Source organism: Pagrus pagrus (genome assembly GCF_965226575.1).
Source record: "Pagrus pagrus genome assembly, chromosome: 5".
Taxonomy (NCBI): domain Eukaryota; kingdom Metazoa; phylum Chordata; class Actinopteri; order Spariformes; family Sparidae; genus Pagrus; species Pagrus pagrus.
The window spans coordinates 17,022,063-17,046,222 of NC_140189.1; the positions used below are offsets into that span (position 1 = coordinate 17,022,063).

Here is a 24,160-nt window from a genome sequence, read left to right on the forward strand (position 1 = left end):
TGAGTCAGTACGGTATGCTGGCCGCAGCTACTGTCACATTTTTTTACACACAATTTATACACTGTAAATTTTAGAAGTTGACTTTACTTTTAAAAAGTCAGGAAACCGATTACCTCAGAATTACCAAGTAAAGTACCAAGACTGTTGATCGCTGACAAAACACAGATACCACGTGATACCAACAGCGTTACACTAACAGCTGACAAACCTTGGTAGAAGCGCCAACCACCCATCCGAATCCTTACACAGAGATAAACATAATCATTTTGAGCCTGACAAAACTTTTTAAATTATTAATTTGCAATCAAAGTAATGTTTTCAAGGAAAGAGGTTATTCTGCACCTTTCTACAAGCATGTATTATTCTTAAAAAATATTTCTCTACATAAAAATGTTATTGATATGACCCTTAAGTTATTAGTAACAACATGAAAGAAATAATAGTAACAACTTATATACCCTTTATAAATAACATGTCATTTGAAGTGGTAAGGTGGTGTTATCAGAAATTTTACAAGGTCATAAACAGACCAGTTTAAAGCAATTAACAGTCCAATTATATATTCAGTATGACAGTGCAAATGGACCAATGTGTCGTTTGTATGGATAGCCGAGGGGAGACATTATCTCTGCTCTTATTCTGCACCGTTCTGTTATGTTAAACGTCCAGTCAAGAGGACCAAAGACAGCAAGGGACGTCCATCAAAGGCAAATTACCATAGCTCTCTGTGTTAACACCCACTTACTTCACTCTATCTCTGCCCCTTACAAACAAGGAGAAATTATGACTGTTCAAAATGGGAAGCAAGCCAAAATAATGTTTTCAGATATTTCAATGTAGCAACTTAAACAGAAAAAAAAAACAAAAAAACAATACAGAACACTACGACTACAACGCCTAAAAGCACACTCAAAGAGGATAGTTATTAATGTAGAACAAGGATGACGCATCCATCTGACTGAACTGAGAAACTGGGAAAGGGATGAAGAAATACTGTAAAGGAGAAAAACATCTATAATTAAGAAAATTAAGCCCTGTCTTATTTGCATGATCTCAATTAATGTGCAGTCCATGTAGCTGCGACAGGCACACACCAGAAATCAAATTAGCAGAGATGAGACGGCATCTGTCTTTGGCTCCCATGTCCCTCTGGACTGGCAGGGATGGCAGGGCTGGCTCCAAACAGCTCATTGTTTTCACAAGAGCTTGATGAATGGGTGGATGACAGCATGCTGCATGCCAGTCAGAGACAAACTTACTCTGCTCGAACACAGGACAGCAGACATATTAAAGAACAAGATGGTAATTCAATTAACTGCCACACTGTCAGTTACTGTATTAAGTCTGAGCCAATTTGTCCTGTAAGACATCTGCATAAAAATACATCTGCTTTTAAAGACTCTAGATCCCATGGGTTATCATATTCATCATGCTATGAAAGAGGTTATCTTTAGAGATTGGCCACTAATGACCATTTGTCAGTCAATTGTATTGTAGTGGCAACTTATTAAAAACCTGCCTTGCCACTTCTTGCAAGACGTAAAGGGTTCTGACTCAGGTAGTCTACCATGTCCACTTTCTCCATGCACTTCCGGAGGCTAATAAGTCCAATTGATTGGCTATCTAATGATGGGACATAGAGTAATGAGTAAAAATAGTTTATTCCACGGAAGGCAAACATTTTTCACGTCTGATCGATTCTCTAAAGTGACCTTAGTAGATATCTCTGCAACACAAAACACTGACGTTTTGACATAACGTTGTTGTTTCTTCAGACTTTCTATGAAGTTATAAGTTAAAGCAACATCTTACGTATTGCTCCTTTAATGAAACCAGTTAGAATTGCCCAGCAGCAGGACAGACGAGTGGAGCACAAAACTTAAAGCTGCTGTAAGCGTCGTTTTAGCTAACTTCCTGCCCGTTTTGCAGATAGCAATCCCCTCCCTCCTCTATATGTCGCCACATGAACGCTGAGCGGTCATCCCCAGACAGAGCAGCAAACAGGAGGATCCTGCTCTCTGTGGGTTCATGAGGATGGGACCGCCTCTTTGTGGAGTTCTCTGTCCTGATTGGATAAAGTGGGCAGGGATACCAGAAAATGTCTCCTCTTTTACTGCGTGAGCAGGGGGAGGAGAGACATGGGTCACTGACCAAACACATCACTGTAAGAGTGATCACTATTTGAAGATACAGCTATTAAACACTTATTTTAATAAAAATATATCACTCACAGCAGCTTTAATAGGGCATAACACCCATCAATCAAAAGTATTATCCATTTAAACACGCTTAACCTTACGTCTTACATTAATATGGCTTATTACCTTTATTCTAATATGTATGTTAAGTATTTTAAATAGCATAATGCACTTTAACTTTTGTAATGAGAGTTAAGTGCAAAAACTGCTAATACAACATCGCTCTTAAATGAATATTGCCGTTCAATTTGGAATTGTTTACTCAGGTGTACACAAGCATGTATATCCATATGAATCATTGAGATCAGTCATGTTAGTCTGATAAGGCAAAATATCTTTGTGTAAAAGGAAAACACAACAGTTCAAATGAAAGAATCTGAGTGCTTACGTGGGTGTCTTTTTAGCAACTTTTGACTGACAGATCTTCAACACTTTTATTTGAAGAGCTGAAAACTGAGACAGATGGAATTACAAAAAGGTGTTTGTGCTTATTTGTGTAAGTGTGAACGCGACTACGTGTGTATTATGGAAGTTGTTGCTTCAAACTGTATTGTTAGCACAAGGTTACACTCATTTGTGCACCTGTGTATTTGTGTGACCTGGCGCGTGTTCTCATTTACTGGCGGTGTGTGTGCGCACAGGTATTTCTGTACGCATGTGTAAACAAACAAACTGTGTTTGCAGGTCCGTTTGGCTGGTCCTGAATTTAGCCGATCTTCCCCTCCATGGAAATAGGCCAATTTTCTCTGTGAGGCATCTTGTGACTGCTTTGAAAGAGAAGATGGAGATTCCTTCTAGTTCCAGCTTGGCCAGTAAATGGCGCATGTCTCCTCCCATCAATCACAGAGATGCACTAACAGACAGCTGGCTGCCTAATATACACCTCCATTAGGAGTCCCTGCTCCTCACCGAAAATCATTGGAATCTCAATAGATACGCTGAGTATATGGAAGACTTGTCCTGAGGCAGATTTGCCTACCTCTTCCAGCTGAAGGTGTGAATTAGTGTCAGTATTCCAGTTAACAGCTTTTCAACCTCAAAAACTGGGAGCAGTGAAATACTCTGCATTGCTCCCGCTGACTGCTGAAAACAAATTAACCCGACAGCTGGGAAATAGAATTTTATTTTAATATCAGACTCGAAACTTTTGTTAAATTATTAGTTACATAAACATAAGTAGGGCAAGTCATTTAAATTATTTAGTGCTGCAGTAAGTATTTAATATATACAGTATATCCTCCTCTTTCAGTGCTATCACATTTTCTTCTTTAATGAGTTCTTTGATGACCCCACTGACTATGTATGCCTGTGCTGTGGTGTGTTTGCCTTGCAGGTTGCTAGAAGACAGAGTTGAGTTGTTAGTCAAACCTGTAACATCTAGTGCTGGAGCTCAGAACAGGCTGTCTTTTCAGGGCAATAACAATCTTTCAACTGCCTCCTCAACGGTCTCTTGAGCCCACATCCTCAGTCTGCCTGCCACAACATTCACTCAAATTTTACTCGACAAAACATGAAACAAAAAACTGATAGGTGCACCTTTTACAGACTGCTTCCTGTTGTGTAATGTTTTTTACATTTCGTTTAATATAGTGTGTGTTTCTCTTTTTTGCTGCTATACTCTTAAGCCTGGTAGATACACATAATAACCAACACATGATTTTTTTTAAGCATTTGGTTTACCAGAATACATCAGCAATCCTTTAAAGGTCCCATATTATGAAAAACACGTTTTCTCTGGTGTCTACATTTATAAACTGGTCCTCCCTGAGCCTACCAACTCCCAGAATGAGGAAAGCAACAGAGTCCTGCATGTCTCTGCAGCCCACCCACTGGTAAAACGAGGCTCCTACAGGCTGTTCAGATTCAGCTCCTGTCCTTACGTAACGAGAGGGGGGCGTTCATCCCCGAGGTGAAGGTCGGTGTGTCCAGCGGTAAGATAGCAGTGTTTCGCAATGTCGTCGCTCAGAGCTAAACACGCAAATTGCTCTGTTGTTGGTTGTAAAAATCAACATAAGTGCCTATATTCTGTCCCAGCTACAGAAGAACAGAAGAGACAGTGGTTGCGTTTCATTTTTAACGACAACGTGCCGGCTACGGTTCCTGTGAGTCTGTTTCTGTGTGCTAACCACTTCAGATCGGACTGCTTCAGTAACGAGGGTCAGTACAAAGCTGGCTCTGCCTCGACACTGACCCTCGTAGAAGGATCAGTCTCAACCATACGGGACCCAGCAGCTGCACCCGAGCCACAGGTAAGTGTCGCAGCGTTTTGATAGTATTTACAGTTGCCTACAGTTTGGTGACGTCAGCTTGAAATTGGCTAACTAGTTAGCTCCGCTTCGGTCCGCTATGTAATGGCGTTTGAAGCGAGTTTAATGTTAATAATATTACGAGGGAGCTCGGTTGTCACAGTGAAAAGTCTGGAAACATGTGCAGACTGGAGACAGAGACTATGCGGACAGTGTCCAAGAGTTTGGAGACTGTTGGAGACAAACACAGCTTTCGCTAGCTGTTTTTAGACGTTACCTGTTGCAGGTCAGTGGGGGATGGGAGCCGGGTGGTTGTGTTGGGGAGTCCTGCTGCAGCCGCAGAGTCTGTATTTTTCTGAGCCTCTCCTTCTGGGTCCGATTCTGGGTCAAACTGGTGTGGTTGAACGACAGCATCTCGGCGAGCCATAGCGATACATCCACCGTAAACATTAGCACATGCTACCGCTAGCATGAGCGGCATCCTCTCCCTGAGAGGGCCGTGTAGCAGGCAAGGCACGCGCTGCCAGACGGAGGTCATTAGCATTAAAGGTGCAGGCACAGAAACAGCTGCTCTCAGGAGAGCTCACTTGAGCGACTTTTAGGCCGCTGATATTCAGGACCACTGATGGGTTTGGGGCAATACATTGCGAATACAGTGTTGTTGGACCTCTGACAGCTGTGTGAAACTGATGAAAAACAGTATAATATGGGACATTTTAATGCTTGGGATGATTGCTAAAATGCTATGAATTTGTGTATTGAATATTTTTCAATCTTATGTTTTGGGAATGCTGTGGTTAAGGTCTGGTTAGGTTTGCACACAAAAGCTCCTTGGTTAGGGGATCATGTTTTTGCTTAAAATACCTGGTTTTAGTCACAAAAAGATGGCTTGAAAGTGCTCCTACAATTCGTTTACAGGAGACCTAGCATGCTTTTTTGATTTTTTCCTTTTTCAGTGTTTTATATAGGGTCTTGTGCATGTAATAGGTCTTGACAGTTAAAGCCCCAAATCTGTTCTAATGGCAGCTCCTCTGTCCCAAAGAAAACGCTGCTCCTGAAGTGCCTGAAACGCCTCATCAGTTAAATTTCTTTAATTCCGTGACTTCTTGACATCACCACGTCACCATGTCACACGTGCAGAATTTATGCCTGTATTCAAGGTAAAAGGAAAAATAACCGGAAGCCGAAAACACAACAGAGCTGCCTGGAAACATGGTGAGCGGTTAAGGCTCAGGCATGTGTGAGCTTACCAATCAGAGCAGACAGGGTTTTGGGAGGGGGGCCTTAAAGAGACAGGAGTTACGACAGAGCATCTCAGAAAGAATGGGAAGACAGTGCTGCTGTATGAGAAAACTGATGTGGTGTTTGAGCATTAAAGCATGTAAAACTGTTCTAGCACTCGCCCAAAATAAAATTATGAACCTGAAAATGAGCATATCATGTCTCCTTTAAAATATTCTGTGGTTTAGCACTTACAAATGTTGGAACACTGCTTGGCAGCCATCTTGCCTGGCTGTCACACTCCTCCTAACATGAAGTCAGCTCATATACATATAATCTGAATGCGATATGACATCTACGTATTGTAGAAATGTTGATATGATATGATTGAAACGTACGCATTTAACATATCCGTGTTTTTTAGAAACATATAATGCCAACATTTTATCTGGTGACTGCACTGGACCATTCACTCAGCCGTGCACCCTTTAGGTACTGATGATCAACCTGGCACATGCAATTTCAACGATAATGGTGGCAGATTTGGGTCATAGGCATTGTTTCTCAAATCAGATCTGATAGTGTCCGCACTGAGTGTCCACACTGTTATTTGTAAATGATCAGCTCGGATTTTTGTGCCGTTTTAATGTACGCTTCTGACATGGCTTGCGAACACAACACAAGTACACAAAAATATAGATTATTTCAGTGTGACTGTCCACAGACCGTTGTTTTCTTTCTTGGCTTTCATATCTCTCTGATGCACCTCCATCACTCTGGAGTTGACGGTGTCATTGTGTGTCACAATGCGAATGACACAAAAGATATTTTGCGAAAATGCCATTTTATGTGGGGGTTTTTTTGCTGTCCAGACTTCCTAAAGTCAATTTGGATATGCAAGGAAACAGATTTGGGCTGGCAAACAAAAGCAGACTTCCAATTTCTGGACAACAGCAGTGGATTTTGTCGACTAATGCCTTGGTCACACAATACGACTTTCGAAGTCGTCATATCACTGTACCGCACACAACTTACGTTAACGTTAAGGCCTAAAAAACAGAGTTTAAACATTCTTTACACTTTTGCTTTTGTGTTTAAAGGTTAAAAAAAGACCTCCTGGGGGTAACAATTTGCAAACAGTCATTTACCAACCTATTACATTTTGTAGACAAACTTTGTCTTGAGAGAAACCACAGGCTTTGAGAAGTAGGCTATGCTATTCTCTTTAATATGTTGTGGTTGAGAGTGAATTACATTAGAAATAGCACTTGAGTAGAAACATATGAGTACATCGCAGTATTGGGGCAATAATAATATTAATTACATTAAAAATGATAATACAACTTGTTAATTTCTCCTTGCAGTGAAGTGCTGCATGACTTGATCACAACACTAAAGCAGCGCCTCTCTTTTAAGAATCTGTGGTTAGTCGGTCAAGACAAAGAGAGGATGTGCTGTACAGAAGGAGAGATAAATGTGTATTGACTGTCACATCTCAGCCACATCAAACAACCATCATTACTCTCCCAGATAAAATAAAGACACAGAAAAAGGAAACAAACAGCAATTTCATCACTGTTCTTATGAAGTGTGCAATCTGTGAGAAGACACAATGAACAGTCCAATCAATACTTCCCCTTTCTTCCTGCTGTCTCTCAGTAATATATTGGAAATGGAGTTAGAAAGATTGATTCTGTACACACCGCTACAGGCCAAAGGAAAATTAAATGAAAATGTAAATGAAGACATTGGTGTGTTTTCTCCCTCAACTTGTTACTGTGCTCTGAGGCCTTTGCCATAGCCATTTGGAATTTGGTTAATTTGCTATTTCACTCCATGAATAAATTCACAGAGAGAGGCAGAGAGACAGAGAGGCATGGGGGGAGTAAAGAAGGTAGGGGGTAGGATGGTTAGATTGAGATCGTAATCATTATTAAACATTATTAATGCATAACGTCAGCCATGTGCTGCTGTTAGGAAGAGAGCACAAGTAACAGCCATCCATTTAGAAGAGGAGGATATGGCTGACAGCACAAAAGAGGAGAAAAACTTCACGGAAAGGTCAGAAAGCTATTTCAGAAACTGACAAAAAAAGCCTGCATCTGCCACGCAAACTTGCACACGCGCACACACATGCACACGCACACACACACACACACACACACACACACACACAAAGACACAGGCAAACAAATACAATCACCTTTCCTCAGGGCTAAGGGAAACTACTTCAACTCTGTTCACCTACTAAAGTTGTCGGAAATGGCTTTGGGCTACAAAATGAACAACTTTAAATCCAAGGAACCTTTTTGTTGTATCACAGAGGTTACTGTCTGATCAATACAAACTGTAAAAGATTCAAACACAATTTTCTGTTGAAAGTATAGGTCACTTGCTCATTGGCCATGAATTTCTTTCTTCACCAATGACAAAGCTATGTCTAAGTTCTAGGACACGAGTGATAATGTTTTTAGCAGTGAAAAAAAAAAATCAAAATTGAGAATTTCTGTGACCCAAGATTCTTGAAGTAGGACACCAAATTTAAACTAGGCCCCTGTGCCCCTGAAGCAAGGAAGCTTCAAGGAACTATTTCGTTAAAACACTTTGATACCATATTATTGGATTTTTCTAGTAATTTTTTTACTTAAAAAACACGTTCCAAACAAAGTGAAATCTATATTTCATTGTAAGAGAACTGTAAAGAAATCGTTCTCGCTGTTTTTGTTACATGTCCTAGAAGAACTGTTGGAGGTTCTGACATAGCAAGACTAAAGGCCTTTACACACAAAGCCTGTTTTTTTCATACGTGTCCTTTTAATCCATCATCTGATAAATAACAGTAACCTTGCACACTGAGTCCGATGCCTTTATCATTCTATTTGTTATGAAAAGTCACAATATGAGACAAGATGAAATCCTTAAGCAGTGAAGTTGATATTGGGTCCTCACTTCCTGAGAAAAGTAAAAGACAAGCCTACTAGGTCCGTGCAATCCTGAAAACAAGACAAGAGCAAGTTTCACCCACTGATAGGAATTATCCCAGTCACTTCCAGATGTATTTCAGGATGTCAGTGGTCCAATTGATACGCTGCGAGCTATACTGGAACCATACATTAAAAAGAAGTCCATTCATTTCCCAGAACCAGTTAATACCGAACGCGACTGGTAGTACGTCTAGGTAGGGCTGTGTAGTCTTTATAATTTAACATACCTACGTCTAGGTATGTTGCCACATGGCATAGCATACAACATGGCAACATACATAAACATATTTAGTCCTACATATTTCTTAACAAAGGTATACTTGAACTGAACACGCATGTAAATGCATCTCAATTATCGATTCTGTCTGGATCGCATGCCAACATATCGGCCGTCCTCGCTTTACTAGCGAGGCTAAACTTGACCATGCATCTGCATGCAGCTTTTTAGCTCGCTCTACAAATAAAAAACAAAATACAAAGCATAAAGTTGTTCACTCTGATCTTAGCTTAGCTATTGCCATTTTCCATTGCACAATTAGCTTGAAAACACAAGAGATAATAACCCTTCATCCTGAGGGGATCATAAACATCTCATGGAAGACATTTCAAGCAAAACCAGGTAGTGAATGGTAGCTAGAGAAAAAGTCATAGACATCATAGACATTTGGGAACATCCTCTGGGAACTATGAATGTCTATACTAAATTATGTGCCAATCCATCAGCAGTGCATTAGTAAACCTTGACCTAAAGCCTTAAGGATTTATCCTCTGGGCTGATAGCTGTGCAACTTTCATGGTGAGCCATCCGATAATTTATTTCAGTGTGGATCAAAGGGGTGGAGCGACTGACAGACAGACCTACTACATCACCATCTAATTGTAGCCGGGACATGGTAAGGACAGGGACAGCATTTTAAAAGACACAAAAATGTGCTATTACCCATGCAATCTTTGGCAGGAGATCTCTATTCTGATACAGGTGACATTTTGAAAGTAACCTTCTCAACCCCGCTGATGCATAATTCTTATTTCAGGCTCAGACGGTTTCATTTGGTTTAGCATATTAACATTTTCCAGGTAGATTCACTCAGACTAATCCTCTCTGTGTGGTCTGTGGCAGGCCTTCAGCGAGTGCCCCTACATCCTGTTCTACGAGAAGTGAGATCTGCGGATGACAGTCTGCTATAATACCTCATATGAAGGCGTTGTTTGTCTAGATTAAAACCCCTCAGTATTGTATTGTAAGAAGCCGTTCTTCCATTTAAAACCTGTATAATCCCTGGGGGAAGGTGACAGGCCTATAATAGTGGAGCACAGATCCCTGGCGTTGATGTATACAATAGTCTTAACCTCACACATCTCTATTAGTGTGTCCACTGACACAGGCATTACAATCCCCCATGGGAAGTCAACTAAGATAAACAGTGGAGGGAAGCAGACCCGACGCTCATGCTTCAGATATAGCCGCTCATTTTTCAAAACACAGCAGGTGGCGATACTTCAAATATGATAGGGCATCTGTCTGGTTTTCAGTTTGTTCCATTTAATCTCGTGGTTATTTTGCACAAACTTGGTGCATGACAAAAAAAAAGAAAGGGAAAAAAAAGATTGTATCAGAGAACATTGCATGCGTTAAAAAAAAGTGCAAAAAAGTGTGTCTGTGAAAGAGAGACAGAGTGCATGTGGGTGCATGTGAGGGTGTCTTTGTAATGATAAGTTGGGAGTCTGTGGGGATGCATAAAGGCTTTGATATGCAGCAGTGACACACATTAGTTATGTGTACGCGTATCTGCATGCGTTATGCGTCTGCGTGTGTGGCTGTGGTGCCTTTGACTGTGACACAAACCTGTGCATCTGTGTGGGGCCCTGGGTGTTGGAAAATTGGCCTAACATCTGTGAGGATGTAAGATGACTTTTATCCACGGCGGGGACATGGAGGGGATCATAGAGGCCCAGAGGGAGGCCGAGGGTTTCTGGTTGAGTCCAGACCTCCTGCTGGGGGGACCAATGAAGGAAAGGGGGGGAGGATCAGAGAGAAGTTCCACTTGGGGGCTCTCTTTTTTAGGGCTGTGGGCCACCGACGAACAGGGTGGAGCAGAGGGAAACAGGGAGCTGGCTTTTTCGTAACACAGAAATCCTACCCTCCCTCACACAGCAACCTCCCACTCTGATCTCCCCTGGCTTGTCCCCAGTAGAATTGCTGCCGAGAAAGAGGGTGTGTGTGTGTGTTGGAGTGGAGAGGGAATGGGTTCTGCCTTATTTGCTAACACAGTCCAGCCCAACAGAAGGCAAATCGCATTCTGTCGGGGTGTCTGTCCTGTTCCCATGGCAGAATTTGTTCGCTTTGTGCCACTCGACAATAAATCATGCCACCGGCCCCCCACCCCACCCCTCGAAGGTTTGGCCATGCCACCACTGGCAACTAAAACAAGCACTTCACTCACTCTGATTTATTCCTCCCTTTGCAAGGAGGAAGAGGAGGTGCTAACAGGGTCCCTGGGAATGGTGAGAAGAAGGTGCCTGCGTGTCTGCATGTGCGTGTGCTCATGTATGCATCCTTAAAATCGCGCAAGCGAGAAAGAGAAAATGAGGACAAATGGACGACTCTGTTATTCTAAGTTTAGACCACCATGACATCTTTTTTGCTGCCCCATAAGGTAGCTGCTATGTAGGGTTGGCACACAAGTCTGAGCCCTGGCTCTGCACTGGACTCGCTCTGGCACCTGTGGAGGCTGGAGCAAGACTTCCTCCAAAACACGAAAATTAAGAGCCACACACAGAGAGACACATGCGTGCAGTGAAAATGGGCATGACTGAGTTGATGTGTCTGAGAAAAGGCTTCCTCCAGATACCAAATTAATCAGCAGGCTGGAAGATGCAAATGACTGGCCTACATGGAACCGGCTGCACCAAGCCAGAACTCACACAGCACCATGGACAGATGGCCTGCAGGACCACACCAGCACTCGCATACCTCTCGCTCATTCTCCTTCGCGATCTGTGCCATCACTCTCATCTCCAACTCATTCTATCTCAACCTCTATTTCTCTCTTCCTCCCTAACTATCTCTTACTTTCCTTAATTGTTACACACAATAACTTCCAGGTCCCAGTGGTGCACGTGCTAAGCATCACAACAAACATTAGCACCAAACCAAAACTCCATCAAATAATTTTAAATGAGTTAAAGTTAAGTAGATTGTTTTCCATTGCTTGCCCTCTCCGACTCTTTCTAGCAGGCTGCAGCAGAGCTAGCACAGTGCAGAAGGCAGGGAGCAGAGTCTCTGACCTATTTAGGAAACTGGCAAGAGAGCAGCCAGGGAACATCAAAATACTTCAAAGGCTCCCTTTGAATCCATCGTTACGCCCAACTTAGTGTGAGCGTGTGCACAAACACACGCACGCACGAACACACCGCCTCTGTGCACACACACACACACACACACACACACACACACACACAAACTTCATCAGCCAGCCTGCACTCTTTTTCATACACACACGCACACACACATACAGCTCCCCCGATATATTCTGTCTGAGCTCTTCGTTTGAACTGTGTCCCACATTGCTAAGTACGGAGAAGTCGGAGAAATCACATTAAACGCTGGGTCTGCCACCAGCGCCATGACTCAGGCTGCACCTTGGAAACTCTGTCCCTGACCCAGCTGTATAGCATCGTCTTGCCCTTCACATGTACACTATAACTTTGCTCCATGAAGCGGTAAAAAAAACATCTAAGACAACTGATATAGCAACCAAACTTAAAAAAGTCACAGTGCACAGTGGGTTATAGATAATAAAAAGCACTGGAAAAATAAGAGAATTTGTGGTTGTTTTGAAAATTTTGGCAATTAAAAAGCTGCACACTTTCATAGAGTACATTCAATCGTTCCTAGTATTATTTTAAGACTGCTGGCTGCTTCACAGCATGTAGAAGCTAAAGCAGGTTTCAGAACTGTGGACAGCTCCTGTGCTACATCAGCTGGTCAGGACCTTGGACAGCAGCACCAAGCTGGTCTCTTCTCTTGATAGCAGACACCACAACCTTGGAAAGCTGCAGCAGCCTGCTATGTGGGTGTGAGTGTGTGTGTGCGTATGTGTGCTCACACGCAGGCGCTTATCCTTTTGCGACATTGCGAACACAAAAGCGGCATTTATCGCTTTGAATTAGACAGGCGAATGCTGTGTGCGCTTGCACCGCCATTGCCCTCGTGTAACTTTCACTTCTGACACGTTCCCCTCAGATAGCAGATCGATAGAAACGAGATGAACAGAGGGACTCGACAGAAGATGAATGAAGAGGTTGAAGAAAAAGGGGATGTAAATATAGGAAGTCTTTGAGCCGTTTTCTTTTTTCCATTTAGCCGTGTGTTTGGGTGAACTGTGCTAGGCCCAGAGGGCACTCTTCCATGTGCACACTTCCAAGTATTTGTGTGTGTGTGGGCATGCACAAATAATGGGACATACCAGGGGTCACATCACGATGCCTTTGCAGCTTGAAAATGCTTGTGTGTGCTCAGTGATTACTACCTCATTTTCAGTGTTTAGATCAGTATGTATGGGCAAGAAATGCATGTCTTAATGCATGTTTTTGTACATGTTTTTACGTGTGCATTTGTGTGGCTGTGTGTACCGCATTGCACCAGGGGGCATTTCCTTACGCAATGTCCCTGTGCCTTGGAGCATTAAATAAATGGTAGACGGAGCAGAAAGCATTAGCATGCCTTTTAGTTTACTGAAAATGTCAACAGGACAATAAGGGCACAGTGCTACTCACTGGTCATGTCGCATGCAGGTCGGCCAGAGCACACTGTATGTCTTTTTCTACCTGCATGCATGTGTGTAGTGTAAAGGGGGTGGCAGGAAATAAACCCCAACAACTTTCAAGTATGTTTGCGTCTCTCAATGTCCTAGGAGTGTTTGCGTCAGAGGTTTTCGGTGGTAACTGGAGCAAGCCCAAATGGACCCCATGGTTGTTAGGAAGAATGCTGCATCCTGCTGAGAAGGATCTGGGACAAAGGAGGGGGCTATATGGCCTGAGGCGGAGGGACTGAGGGGTGACTGAGGGGTGAATCCGGGTAACGTGGATAAGTGGGTACCCACTTATCCTCCATGGGGGTGAGTGGCTGGGGTCATGAATGTATTCAGGACACTGGAAATAAAGGGCATGTAAGTGGCACGATATAACAGTATGGGGCCGGTGGATCTGTCTCCATGCAGACAGGAAGAATGTTTTGGCCAGATTGTCCAGCTTGGAGGCAATAGGAAGTGTTTGTCTGATAAAAGCTGCGTTTCTGTGTCAGTAATGGAAACAATTGTACAGACAAGTCTACAAAAGAGGAGACATGAAAAGCGAAGAGGAAGAAACCATTGCAGTTCGATATTGATATCACTAAAATAAAGCTGGCATGGTCAACTCTGTCTGTGGCAACTCTGTGGCATTGTATCCTTCATTGTTTTTGTACTGTAGATGTTGTACTGTCACTTTCTAAAATTATAGATACACCGTATTGTTTTGACAAAAAAATTCTTCTCATAGCTTCTAAATACTGTATTAATATATTTCACAAGCGACACCATTGAAACAAGGTAAAATGGTCATGATTAAAGTTCCCATGAAATGGCTAATGGAGTGCTATTTGCTTTGCCACAGTTATGTGTTTCCTGTAAAAAGAAGCAGCTATGGAGAGGCTTGTCAGAGGTACTGATTGGCATTTAGAGGAGCCAATAGCTAGATAAAGCTACTTATCACCCACTTACAATGCAGTACTGAGTTCCCTCCCCAGACAGCTTGACAACCATTCACACCTGGGCTCACCTAGCCCTACCAACCCACATGAAGACCGGTTAAGTCAATGGCCCTAACGACTCTGAAACTCAGAGCTCACACGTGTCCGTGACAACTCTGTAAGGACACTCCCACACAGAGTTTAAAAGCAAGCCAACTCCCCTCCAGTTAGTTAGAACTAAAGAAGCCTCTCGGATGAGGTGAAATGTCTTCAAGTGTTTTTGTGCAGAAGTCCATGAGGTCCCAAGCAACACATCGATCCGGCAGTGTTCTTCTTTTATACATCCATGGCAGCTTCATTAAAAAAAATACTGAAAAATACTGAACAAAACATTTGTATGCGTGCAGGATGAGTCATCCAATTTTTTCAAGGAAGTTACCACCATTATGACTACCTACAAAAATGGCTTTTTTGCCACTGTCGGGCCTGACACTGGCATAAAGGTGAGATATGGAGCAAGACATATCTGATAAAAACACTTAAACATTGATTTTGACTTCATGGGAACTTTAACATGTTCTTCCCTCAGAAGCAGACAGATATCATCTTTGGAAAATGAGCTGGGAAGCCTTTATGTATTGTTGTGTTTAAGTATTTTTTTCACACTTTTTTCACACTCTGTTGTTAACAGTTCATATTCTTTCCCTTTTGATTATTTGATATCAAACAACTCAACTTTCTCATGCCCCCCTATATATGAACTACACTCATTTTTGTGCTTCTGCAAGAGCACATTTTATCAAAGGATGACACTTAGCATTAGCCATACATTAATGTCCCCTATCATGCTTATGTGTATACGTGTGCCGCTGTGTGTGCAGTAGCTTGAATGTGCATTTCTCCCGCAGTGTGTAATCTGTGTGTGCGCGAGAGTGTGTGCAATTCCGAGCAGACGTAATGCAAACTGATGTTCATTATTCAAAATGCATAAATCTGACCACTTTAGTTAAATTAAAGCCTAAACTCTCGTATTAAGGAGACCTCCCTCTGCTCTCTGCACTGGTAAGGAGGGGGATACATAATCAGGGAGAAGCTCATAAAGCATATTGCAATGTGATTGAATTTACACCTTTGGCTGTTACCACTACATATCAATGCTTGTGTCAGGAGACAGGTTTTAATTTTCTTTCCGGGATAATGAAGTCATTGCTTCACAAAATCTATTTAACTTGTGCCACTTTAAAGAAATCTTGTTTTTGTTATTTTATAGCATTTCCTTTTTAGACTGTCTACAAAAGATTGTATAGGCAGGGAACATTCTCCTACAGTGCCTTTATTAAAGGAACACATTCAAATAGTAATCCACCAGGAAATTTCTCATCACTATTAAAACGCACTAAACAGACCCTTAGAAATGTCCTTGGGGATTAAATTCTCTTGATATTTTGTATTTTCCTACAGTGAATTGCACAATACAATAGTTAAAGGGGCACTATGTAGTTTTGAAAAAGAAAATCAAACTCAGAATTTCAATATTTACAATATTAACAAGGTAATAATACAAACTCAGAAATGTAAATTTTTCCATAACTGCATAAACAAGCTGTTCTCAGAGGATAATAAGGTTCCCAGAACACTGTTTAAAGCTAGAAAGGTGGCAGGGTCCGCCAAATATAAACAAAGTAAAACGGTATGAAATTGTGTTGTCCTTTTAAGGTCCTTGAGCACACACAAGCAAGCAAGGTTTGTTCAGTCATGAGAACAAAGAGAGTTTGTCAATGAAGATCTTTCTCTTCTGAATAAAATTCACAGTTCATCTTTAGTTGATCCTGCTAACGAATATTATCTGTGTATATAATGAATGATGCTCTATAGCTTAGTTCTCTGTGGCATAAACCCCCATTGTTGTCCAAAACCTATTTACAAGCCACACTGATGCACTGGGTTACATATTCCTTCATTAGTGTGAATGTGAGCACTGTAGTTTATTTTGAGTCCATCCCACACAAACAGACCTGCTGCCGTAAATACTCATTAGGGCACCAAATTCACAGCTGAAAAGAGTCCCCAACTAATATGCTGTTTACTCCAGTCAGAGTCAAATTTGTGTCCAGATGTGTCCAGCTGTTCTAGAAAAACCTAAATGAAAACTTTCATGACTGTTTTTTTCCCCCCCTTTTCTTTTCTTACCTTTGGCAAGAAGGTTGTGCCTTTACCCATGTCCGTATGTTAGCTTGTTAGTTGGTTGGTTTGTTCAGTTTGAAACTTGGAAGGAGGCTGGGTCTCGAGCCCATTAACGTTTATGCAGGTCTCGACAAAGGAACGGATCCAGGAGTTTTTTCTCACTTCCTTTAATATTGCAAGATGGGGCGTTCATTTGCATTTTCATTAATTTCTCAGGAAATAATGCATGGGTCTTTATGAAAAAATAAATAATCATGAGAATGTGAGAAACAGTTTAATGCAGATCCTATAAAAATCTTTTATTCTTCCGCAGCACAATGAAGATTATGATTCCATCTGCATTGTTTTGTTGTCCTAGTGGTTGGCTGTTACAGATCTTAAATTATGGCTAAGCAGTTATGGGTGGTTTAAAATTTAGACTGATACAGGGCTGTGGAGTCTGATATTGGATTAGGCTTGATTGAATTAAAGGGGACAATTGGGCCTTGGCAGAGGTATGCGCTCTACTGAGTGCCATTCTAGTTTTAAAAGAGATTTACATCTTCAGGAACAAATGGTGTTGGGGCTGAGAGCCACAAACAGCCTGAGGAAGTTAGAAAGTATTGGACTGTACAAAATGTCTTGTTATTTCAGTTACCTATAGTAGATTATACAAACATAATTAAAGATGCAATATGTAAGAATTAGTCTCCTTAAATTCATACTTAAGAGATTCATGAGACATAGTTACTTTTTATACATCTATGACTGTTAGCTTATTAGCTCAGTTAGCCGCGCAGCCAGCAGGACTACCATGGGTGTGTTGGTTTTTACACCACTACCATGGAAGCTTTGGACTGCTGGGAGGAAGAGGTTTTCACGCCCAGTGCTAGCTGGTTAGCATGCTAACTTCAGTAGATATCTTTTTAACATAATATATGGACGTCTTTGACATAATGTCAAAACTGTTATTTATTCACATCCTGTTGATAATTTTAGTTAATTTTTGAATGTCTTGAAATCAAATTCTTACATATTGCACCCTTATAGTACTACATGATAAATACACACTCCTTTTTCCCCTGTCAGTGCTGAATATGGTGCACTTATCTTCCGAAAGCCAACATTTTCTCTGAAAAATACAGCTTATTTTTTTAGAAGTGGGCTATAAGCACGGACAAGTAAAGAGCAATAGCAAACACAAACATATCCAGTACATTGGCTTGACTGGTTTTGACTATACATTTGTGACTTTTACTTTATTTATTTCTTTTTTGTTTTACAACAAGAGATGTATATCTTCAGCAGGTAACAAATGGTGTTGGGGCTGAGAGCCACAAACAGGCTTGGGAAGTCACACAGTATTGACACACAGACTAACACAAGGCAATACCCAAGTGTAAACACATGTGACTGTATGAATACAAAGCAGGGCTATGCTGCAGAAAAGTATTACTGTACTATATGTACACAGCAAACACTTCCTTGGTGAGTGAATGTGAGCGGAGTTAGAGCATTGCAAGGCAGCCGACAACAAAAAGAATAGGACGATCGGATTTTAATTGCTTCCCTTTGGAAATGAAGATATTGATAAGACAGCATGGCTGAAAATATTGGCACATCCGAGCTGACACACAGTCAGTATCATGCAGCTGTAGTGAGAAGGGGAGTGCTATCTCTTCCAAGTCTCTTGCAAATCAATTGGCTGATGGATAACATGTCTTTTGTGAAATGGACTGGCCTGCCTGTCTCACACTTGAAGAAATTGCTTCTGAATAGCAAAATGGCAGTTTGAACAGTTGTCATGGATTCTTCAGACTCTGTCATTTGTAATATTATGGTTTGCTTGAAGAGTACACTCTGTGCAATAGGTTGGACCCTCGACAAATCTTAAAATAAATGAGTTCCAGCTGGATTTTCCCGAAAAAATAAAGTGCAAGCATTGATGCAGCTAAATGCTTTGCCAAAGTCACTGCGCTTGCTCAAGACACAAACACACACACACACACATACACACACACACTTTTGTCTCTTCACAGACAGAGCTGCCACAGCTGGCTGATGGGATAAGGGCAGACACAGGTAGGCCAGCCAGGCTCCGTGCCATGGCTCCCAGCTCCGGGGCAGTAGTGTGTCTCACAACACGGAGGACAGGGGAGGAGACAGGAGCAAGAGCCACTGCTACACCATATCCCCTGGCTGTGCGGCATGGCAATCACTGCCACAGCCCTGACATAAGCCCTGGCCAAAGATGATGGCTTAGTGCCCCTGCTGCGGGCCTCTGCCTCAGCCGCTCACTTCAGCCGAACACCTCCAGAGCCTGCTCCATCCATGGCACAGGGCCTCGTACTTAACACTCTCACAATACAAACTCTGCCCTCAGAAAAAGACAATATGGTCTGGATGAATAAAACAACACCCAGCCCGAGATTATGCAGGTTTAAGGCGTATGTGAGATAAATGAGAAACAGTGTAAATTAAATACAGCTGGATCCAGGTTTCTACACCTCGAGCTACAAATGTGCCGTCGGCCTCCATCCCCTTCTTCCAGACTCTCACCATGAATGTAAGTTTGAGACTTGCCCTCGCCTCCAGGGCAGAGACCCTCTGCATGCATACAGACGAACCCATAAACAGGCCATTTATTCCCATTACACACTACAGAGTCATGTCTGACAGCATGTGGGCAGATTGCTCTAACAATATATCCTTTAGATCATCTTTGAGAAATGTGTGCACTTCCACCACCACCCACACACTGTACAAAAATGTCTTGCTATTTCAGTTACCTACGGTGCATAACACAAACATATTCAAAGTGCTATGTGATAAATATACACTCCTTTTCCCCCTGTCAGTGGTGGATATTGTGCACTTATCTTCTGTGGGCCAAAATTTTCTTGGAAAAATATAGCTCATATTTTATACAGTATGGGTGGACCATAAGCACAGACAGGTAAACAGCAAGAGTAAACACATACAACAATACATTGGCATGACTGGTTTCGATCTTTTTTTCTTTTCAATTTTTCATTGTCATCTGCGTTTAAATACTCATCCCACCATCTAACTATAAAGCAAGGAATCGCTGTCTGTCTGTTATTCACATATCCCGAGAACCGTTCATCCGATCTACTTCACACTTGCCAGGTTTGTTGCTGAGGGCCCAGGGGAGTGTAATTTGGACACGAGACACAATCAATATTAATACATTTTGAATAAACAGTGAACACTGCTCTGTCCAGCAGCAGAGGCGTGACTTCAATGCTCTGGCTTCATGGCTCTGCAGACAGAAGCCGGCCTTACACATAACCCCTCTCACATGATCTCATGGGGAAGCAGACATAAACAATATGAGAGAGATAAGCGTGGTGCGACAACTTGCTATAGTGACAAAAAAACAAAAGCAGAAAGTTTAACAAGTCTGGACGAGTGGTGAGATTTTAAGTTTCTTTCGACAGTAGTATGCTAGCTAGTGTTAGCCTCAAGGGCTACATTTGTTTACCGTTGCTTGGCAGCACTGTCAGCTGCTCCGGGATGCCTCTCTCATTGGTTGTTGTGGTCGGAAATGAACAATGCCTTCATTTAAGTTCATGAATTGGAAGAAAAGAAAGACTGCCCATACAACATCCAATATAAAAGGAGCATTTTAATTGGAAAATAAGAGAAGAAAGAAAGGTAGAATCAAGTGAGAGAGAGAGAGGGAGGGTTGAGTAGGAGGATAAGGGGGGAGAGTGAGCGTACACGCCAGCTGATTTAGTGAATGCTGAACTGGGAGGAACAGTGAGCTATGTTTGCTAGAGTGCAGCTCTGCCACTGAGAGAAGAGGAGAGCCAGCCACCATGTGCATCGCACAACACACACACTCACACACACAGAGGAAAACACATTGAATAGGGTCCTCAGAGCCAATGTTTCCTCCTTTCCTTTAGTCTCCTTGAACTGCCGCTATCCAGTCTTACACTGAACCACGCGACTCTGCTGAGGGAATGACACTTTACTTATCCCCTGCAATACCCACTAGAGAGCTGTGTGTGAGAGCGTGTGTGTGCTTGTTGTGTGTGAGAGCGATTTGGTAACTAGGTCAGACTGTTGGAAGAGACGTAGACCCAGCATGCTGCGGCTGATAATGTCCTCTACGTGGTCTACAGAGGAGAACACAACACTCAATCATCTCATCGCTCAGTATGACAACATGCAAGTCATGACTAATATCAGACAGGCCATAAAAGAGCAGCAGAACTAATGAGAGAGTTCAGTTTTGTTGTGCATATCGTGGCCTGGTGTTGACAGCAATATGCCGGGTGTGAGGTGAAGCACCTCAGGCAAGGTCCCTATTAGCAGATGCCTGAAGCAAAAAGAAAGAAGCCAAGTGCTGAAATGTAGTAGAGAATGACAGGGGAGTCTGTCGTAGCATTAACTTAGTTGCTGCTTAGAATACAACATGCGCTTTTTAGATAGTAGCTACATGCTGTTCCCAATTAAGAAAGCAGCGCAGGGGGTAGATGGTCAAACAAACGTCTCATCGTCTGATTTGTATGAAGTGATGAAATATGATGACTAATCTGCCCAACCAGATGCCTCCCCTTGGGCCTGCTGCACTTCTTTTCATTTACAGGAGAGCAAAAACAAAGTTGAAAATAACATGTTTTGTAATTATATTCATTATAAGATCAATCTGACTGTATGACTTCATAACAATATTCTAATTGCTGCATTGTACCTCCAGTCATGAACATTGTAAATATGGTGAAACAACCACGGCATAAAAGAATGCAAGCCCTCATGGCACGATTTCTATCAGAGTTTCGGGGATAATAGTTTGTTATAATACCTTGGAATAAATTGCCTTAAGTGCTCTCGGTGTGATGAAATGATTAATGCTTTGTGAGTTATTATTGAATGTTGAGTAAAATGAAATGTCTTGTCATTATCTAAAATTGAACCAAAAGAACTGAAGGTATCATAATGGAGTCCTTGTCAAAAGTATGAAATACCAGTGCAGCGATTCATATGAAATTACAGAGTTTAAGCACAACCTTTCTTTTTTGAAAAAACATACGCTCTGAAAATTTTAATGAAAATCCAAATGCTTTGTGAATCATGCTGTAATGAAATGGTACCAGTGGCATTAACATCTAATTTGCTGTGGCTTTTGCCTCCATGTCCAGACACCCTTATGCACACTTTTCTTTTTGAAATCATTGGACTGATGCAGCTTGATAAGAAGCTTGACATATTATTAGGTGTTATTATTTTTATCGTCATTGCACATCTTTTTATAGTTAATTATGAGTTTCCAGATATATCACTCCTTATTTTTTAATTGCTGAAACCACACATTAATAGTTAATAGTGTGCACTATTAAATGTAAAGTACTAACATATAAACACTGAAGCTCACAGAAAAGGCCCGTGATTAATCTTTTACGATTAATGATATGTGCTAAAACAAAGCTATACAAAGGTACAGATGGTTGTTGAAACCCTACACACTACCAGTGTTTATTGATCAGAGTCAGTCTGCCTGGCTTGTCAATAGGTAATTTCATTACATGCCTAATAAAAATGAATCAATCAATTAAGGGCTATAATCTGACAACCACTAACCTGATGCACCGCAGAGCCTACTTAAATTAATCAACCACCACCCACTGATCAATCCATATGGACAACGCTGCATTTTCTGCACTTTAACACACACTGCGCACACAAACACACAGCCATAAAACACAGCGCAAAAACCTCACGTCACCAGGGATGAATATGGCACCACTCCACTTCTTTTATTGTTGATCTTGGGCAGTATCAGTCCTGACTGTTGACTATTTAAGCAATGGTCATTTTGTTCCACTGATTTTTCAAGTTAGTCAAGTTCCTGTTTGTTTCAATTATTTAGTATGCTCACAGCAAATGGAGGCCATACAGTCTATGTTTTCAATTTCTGTCAATATTTGTAGCCCCTAGGAGGGTAGTAGAAGACTTTTTCGTCCTCTTGCAACCCTTAATGCAGCAGGACCAGCATGCACATGGCTCCACCGGCCTTCTGTGGGCTCTTAAATCGGCTCTCTATGGATTAACTCCACTTCCTTAATTGTTTTGAAACTGAAATCACAAAGTGGGACTTTAGTGGGACCTAGAAAGCATGTGCATTTAGCACATTAGCAATCTGCCTCGTGCTAGGTTCATTAGGCTAATATTTTAGCATTACTTTGTTCTACCTATTTACAATACTGCCACAACCAAACAACTCTGAAAAGGAAACTATGACAGATAGATGACAGATTTAGACAACAAAGCTATTATTGGCGGCCTAGGTACCCCGTAGGGGAAACATGTCCACTTCAGGGCCGTAGCCAGGAGTTTCTTAGCCTGTCTTCAAACCACCCTACCCCCATACCCCATTTTCCAAGAAGATTTTGAAGACTATAGTAAAAATTTGTGCATTTTAATAAATTTTTAGGGTGACAAAAATAATTAAGGTGCCTACACATACAGTACATGAACATTGTACTAGAATTCAACACATTTGGGAATCCTTTTTAGGAACCTCACACAAAGCCTGGCACAGGACACGTGTTGGCAATAACAGACAGCGCAACTTCAGCTAGTTGTTAATTGAAAGCTGCTCCCGTTCAGTGTAACTGTATTTTCTTGACCTTCATTCTCTCACTAAACACTGACATCCCAGACCATTACAATATTTTTCTGAAAAGCTCAGCAGTACATTAAGTGCAATTGAAATGAGTATTACAGAGAATCTATCATGATAAAGTAAATTTGGATATTGATGTAGATTAATAATCCTGCAAGTTTGTAAAATATCAATCATGCATATACCTGTCCAAATTATCTTCGTTCATTGTACATCAATTGCATTCTAATATGCCATACAATACATTTATAGTGAAAATAACAAAGATTTTAATGATGACAAGCAATGATAACTTCATATTAGCAATAATGTGATTTATTCTTCACCAAGGGCCACTTATCTGTAGAAACCCGACTGTAGATTGCCAGAGAACCTGCTGCATGCGGTACATTGTGTTTACATGTGTGCATCTGTGTGTGTTCGGTGAATAGTATCCACCACCCAGCACACAGTACATCCCAAAAGTAGTACTGGGCCATCTCCTGAACGGTTTTTACTGCATGTGAAAATAAACATGTCTGAGCGAAATAGTACTTCAAAGAAAACCCCTCTTGGATACACTTACAAAGTTAGATAATTTATAACGCACAGTAGACCTTAGACTGCCAATAGCATTTTTAACCTTGTGAAAGTGTTTTAGGGTGGATTTAGGGTCATTTGAATGGATGACACAACCACCATTATTGATGTCCAACCACACATTCCCACCATTTTAAATGAGCAGTGTTCTCCAGCTGCAGAATATCAAACAGTGGTGGATCTGGTTCGACTACACTGAAAGAAAACCAATTCGACCTGTGCAGTCCCATCTCATCACTCCTTCACCTCTTTTGCCCTTTCCCATTTACTTAAGCATCCCCCTAACTGCCTTTAATACCCCCATCAACCTCTGCATCCCCTGACACATACACAAACACACACACACACACATCACCGCAGGTGGTGATCTGCCCCTCCGCTCT

The 24,160-nt window shown here is 41.7% G+C and overlaps 1 protein-coding gene across 2 annotated transcripts in view; it reads right to left on the minus strand.

The window, feature by feature from the left end:
• The window catches only part of tenm2a (teneurin transmembrane protein 2a), a 233,315-nt gene extending 228,395 nt beyond the window's left edge, over window positions 1-4,920 (minus strand). For both annotated transcript variants that reach the window (XM_084352211.1, XM_084352212.1), the window contains exon 1: window positions 4,722-4,920. The gene's annotated coding sequence lies outside the window, so the exon portion shown is untranslated. The remainder of the gene's footprint in view (window positions 1-4,721) is intronic.
• Window positions 4,921-24,160: the final 19,240 nt, after the last annotated feature.